We start from the raw sequence: 5,257 nt of genomic DNA on the forward strand, positions 1-5,257 counted from the left end.
CTCGCATAGTCATTGCGGCATTCAAGGAGTTCATTCACAAGTTTTTACAGGTGTATTTTGATGACTGGAAAGTGTTTGGGTTAGTAAAGCGCCATGTAGCTAGTCTACGCTTAATGTTGGATACGTGCTGAAGATATTAGTTCATGTTGAACCTAAAGAAGTGCTTGGTTTGTGTCCCCTTTGGGATTTTGCTGGGTCACATGGTATGTAAGCAAGGACTAATGGTGGACCCTACAAATATCACAGTAATAATCAATTTGGAGGCCCCAAGGAGTGTCAAACAGTTGCGTGCAATGCTGGGCCATACTGGATATTATCGAAAGTTCATCAAGGCTTATGCTTAGATTATCGCACCTATGGAGAAGCTATTGAAGAAGGACACTACATTCTGTTGGGATGAAGAATGTCAGTGCAGTTTGGATGTATTAAAAGAAAAGATGGTCACCGCACCGATCTTATTCTTCCCCGACTGGAAGAAGGAGTTCCATGTACATGTTGATGCATCATGTATTGCATTGGGAGCAGTACTGACACAGGCCGGTGAAGGAGAGATGGGTCACCCTATAGCATTTGCGAGCAGGAAATTATCAAAGGCTGAGAAGAATTACTCAACAACGGAGCATGAAGGATTGGCTATGGTGTATGCACTTCAAAATTTCAGGAATTATCTGTTGGGCGGACATTTCAAGATGTACACCCATGATTCCTCCTTAAAATACCTAGTCAATAAGCCTATGTTTGGGGGGGGGGGGATATCTGTAGATGGCTACTACTATTTCAAGAATATGACTTTTAAGTAATTGTGACCCCAAGAAGGCTGAATGTAGGACTTGATCATTTGTCGTGGATTTAAATAGTGGAGGAGCCTACTAATTTGGAGGAAGGGTTGCTTGACACGCAGCTCTTCACGGTGCGCGTATCAGAAAATAATTTTGCATATATTATCCACTTTTTGACTACAGGGACAACTCCAGAAGGATACACCAGTCAGTAGAAGAAAGAGTTAGTAGTGTGCGCGATAGACTTCTCAGTAATTGCAGGACATTTATATAAGATGGGTTCAGATGAGATACTCCAATGGTATGTGCCCGATTTTGAATGAAATATAATCCTTGTTGAATCTATTGGAGGAGCTACAGGAGGACATTACGTAGGAAAAGCGACAACGTAGAAGATTCTGTGCGCAGGGTTGTGGTGGCCTACATTACATAAGGATACCAAAGCATATTGTAGGGCATGTGATGCATGTCAGAGAATGGGTAGACCATTGCAGAGGGATGAGCTTCCACTGAACCCTCAGGTGTCATTGCAACCATTTGATAAATGGTAAATCAACTTTGTAGGACCAATTTAGCCCCTAGGCAAGAAGACATGGGTGTGCTATATCATCACCGTGATAGAATATCTGACCAAATGGGCGGAGGCACAGCCGGTGAAGGATTGTACAGGGGCTACGGTAGCAAAGTTCTTATTTGAATATGTGTTAACTAGGTTTGGCTGCCCAAAATTGTTGATGAGTGATCGCGGTATGCACTTTCTCAATGAAACGATCAGCGCGCTGACAGAAGAGTTCTAGGTGTATCATCAAAAGAGTACACCATATCATCCACAAGATAATGGAACAGTTGAGGCCTTCAATAAGATTTTGGAGAATGCACTGACAAAGATTTACTATGCACAATGAAATTATTGGGACGTACGCGTACCAGCAGTGTTGTGGGCATACAGGACTACTTGCAAAAAGCTAACAGGTCAGACACATTTTCGGTTGGTCTATGGTGTAGAAGTTGTGATGCTTGTGGAATACATCGTGCCTAGTCTCCGCATAGCAACTTTCATAGGAAGGGCGGACCACAGAGCCTTGGAAGAGCGGCTCACGTAGCTAATGGAGCTTGAAGAAGACAGATTCTTGGCTGGATTCCATCAGCAAGTCCAGAAGGAACATGAAAAGGCTTGGCACGATCGCCACATCAAGTTGCACACCTTCAAGGTGAATTATTTGCTATTATTATATGATAGTAAGTTCACTAATTTTCCAGGAAAGTTTCAGATGCACTGGTTGGGGCCATATGTCATCAAATAGATTGCAGATGGGGGTGTGGTTAAGCTCGCAAAACTGAATGAAGAACCTTTTCCAAGAAAAGTGAATGGAAGCCGATTGAATCTGTATGCACGAGACCCAACTCAATGACTATATGATGGTAGGACAGTCTTAGTGTTCCAGGTAACTGCAAGGGAGCACGGGACTATAAACTACACTGCCTGCTTTTGGGAACTAAGCGGTAAAGGATCTGCGTGCAAAAGGGTGATGTCACAGTGCCAAAAGCCGCATGAAGGGAGTTGCGCTATGAAAGGGGATATCGTGTAGCACAGCGAGAAAGTGACCATTAGAGTCATTGTTCATGATTTGACAGCCAAGAGACGGTTAAAAGGAGTAGGTGGGTGACATTTAGGGCTGAAATATTTTGAGATCTACCACCAAATCATCATTAATGGACAAATTTTGGGGGGAACAGTTGGATTTGAATTCAAATTCTCCTATACATTACGAATGCCACTCCAGCGGAGAACACTTTGCACCCTTAGAGCTTTTGAGTTGTGTTGTCTGTCACTTATGAACCGTGAGTTCTTTGAAGATTTCGTTACAAGCCCTGCGTTCGATAATCTGCCCGAGTCATCCAGGAAACTCATTTGCGACATCAAGTTAGGACCAGGTCCCGCTAAGATTTCAAGCACTAGAGGAACTATCGCCTCTGAAGGAGCTGCTCCAGAGGTTGTGAGCCTGGAGGCTCCGGCTCCTATGCCTACAACATCGAGGCCACCTAGTCGAAGCCTACACCTGTGCGAGAGACCAAAAGCCAAAGAAAGACAAGCAGAAAAGGCCAGTACTAGTGTGCGAGTCGCCTAGGAAGCATTCTACTGCCTAAACACAGAAGAAGTACAAGCAACCTGAGAAGGTTGTAGATTTGCAGGCGGAAGAGGGCACTGAAGATATAGATGCTGAGGGTGTGGAGCCCATCACCAAGTTGCCAAACTATATCCCTCCGCCTAAGGGGAAGGCGAAGGTCACCAAGGACCCAGACTCAGAGAAGTTCCTCATTCACACACCCCTATTTCTAGAGAAGATGACCTTCCAAGGTCCACGCTTGGCGCAGGTTCCCCTTTTAGAGATGGAAGATTGGGACCTGACTGACCATGAGAGGTTCCTACACCTCATGACTAAAAATTACATGAGGTGAGTGTATTACAAAGACTCAGGTGTCACTAAGTTGGAGATAGTTGAATGGATCCACGGAGTAGAGAATTTCGAGTTGTTGAACCTGCTGTGGGTACCCCACTACCACCGCTATAACATTAATACCACTTGTATACGGCAGTTGCTTACTTTGGTGCATGATGGGTGCTTATGGCTCGGCACACCTACCCCCATCACGGATATTATCATCCATAGGATCAGGCACCTGCCGCATGAGGGTTTGAATATGGCCAAGGAGTTTGGCGGAAAGGCAAGCAAGAGAGACATGGCAGAGAGGATGAAAAATAAATTTGACCTTATCAAGAAGTCGCGCGGCTACTCCATAATATCCATCAATGATCCCGCGGTAAAAATTGACACCCAAATATTGGCAGGCAAAGCTATGAGGAAATGTAGTGCAGACAAGGTTCCAACGCTTGTGATTTCGCTAGCTGCACAATGCGTGGAGGGCATGCAATTTCACTGGTCGTGTTATTTATGTAGTGATTTTCTTATGAATTGTTGTGAGGCCCAATATGAGAGAAAGCCCTTCCACTACGCGTGGTTGTTGCTCTCCATTGTGATGGTTGCTTGGGAGCTGCTGGAGGACAGCTGGTTTCCTCCATTGCAGGTAGGATTGTCGGAGGCTGCACAGTTTTCCACCCTCTTAGCCATGAAGGACCCCGTGTGGGTCACCGAAAGGAAGATTTTCTGGGCATTGATGAATTCAAGCTTCCGCATGGCCATCAACCAGCACCCAAGGTTGTCCCCAACCTTGTATGAATAGTTGTCTGAATATGTTGAGTTCAAGGCAGACTTCCATCGCGTTCACATTAAGGTGCGGAAGGACCAGCAGCAAAAGTGGTTTGATCTGACATATCTCATCACTGACAATGCCATATAGGATGTAATAAAGCGTTGGCTAGCATATTGGCACATTTCGTCCGACTTAGATGCAGGTACCAGCAAAGGCACAGGGAGCTCATCAGATAAGAAGCGGAAGGATGCGGCAAAATAGGCGGCACAAAAGTTGGCCACGCAGCGGAAGAAGGAAGTCGAAGAGAAGGCCCGCATGGAGAAGGAGCGTGCTACAAAGGAGTAAGCTGAACAAGAACAACGCGACTCTGAGAAAAGTGGTAAATCCCCTTCGCCCGAAACTGAGGAAGAAGAGCAGTCAGCGCAGGGCGGTGGAGGCGATGAGGGGCATAGCACCCCATCAAGATAACGAAGCATAGAGAACAGCAGCAGGAGGGTTCCCGGAAGAAGAAAAAGTCTGCTAATACACAATTGGATCCCATCACGCTAATGGAGGGAAATCTCGAAGAGATCGGGGACAAAGTGCGCAACAATAAAACCAAACTGTTGCAGCAATTCGAGCAACAGTACATACAGTCATTAGGCAATTTTCAGAAGGATCTGAATGAGCTTCAGATCCAAACTAGTTGGTCGTAGGACAAGTGAGTGCCGCACAGACGAGCCTAGCATGGGGAAAAGTCAGGCTGCAGAACTGGTCAGGGCAGTGGACCTAAGGACAGTTGCTCTGCCAGAAGGGTCCCTAAGCGCAGAATCGGACGATGATAAGATCATCATTACCACCCTGAAAAACATCGGCCTCAATATTGCAGCGCTCCCTAATGTGTTTCTTCATGCGTTGTAGACCGGAGTGACAACGAATTGAGAGCACGGGAACAGTGCCATCTTAGTTTAATAAGCGAGTATCAGGTGAACAATGAGAAAATGTTCACCGAGAAGACGCAAACCTTGAAAGAAAGAGATATGGTCTAGGCGCAGAGCGTCCAGTTGGTAGTTGCGGTGGCAGAGGCATGTAGGACAATGTTGGAGTCGCACATACTTGAGGACGCGAAACCAGAGGCCAAGATCTGGAAACTCGTTGCAGGCATTCGCGATGAAAAGGGGAAGGTAGAAAGAGTTCAATTTGAACTAAATGTGAAAATCACAAAGCTGCATCTCAAGTCACAGCCCTCGACTCTGCCCAAGGTCAGGGAACAGTGCGGAGCCGCC

This window comes from Pinus tabuliformis, chromosome 3_2 (genome assembly GCF_031772625.1).
Source record: "Pinus tabuliformis cultivar Carrire ecotype Pingquan chromosome 3_2, CPIR1, whole genome shotgun sequence".
In the NCBI taxonomy this organism is placed as follows: Eukaryota; Viridiplantae; Streptophyta; class Pinopsida; order Pinales; family Pinaceae; genus Pinus; species Pinus tabuliformis.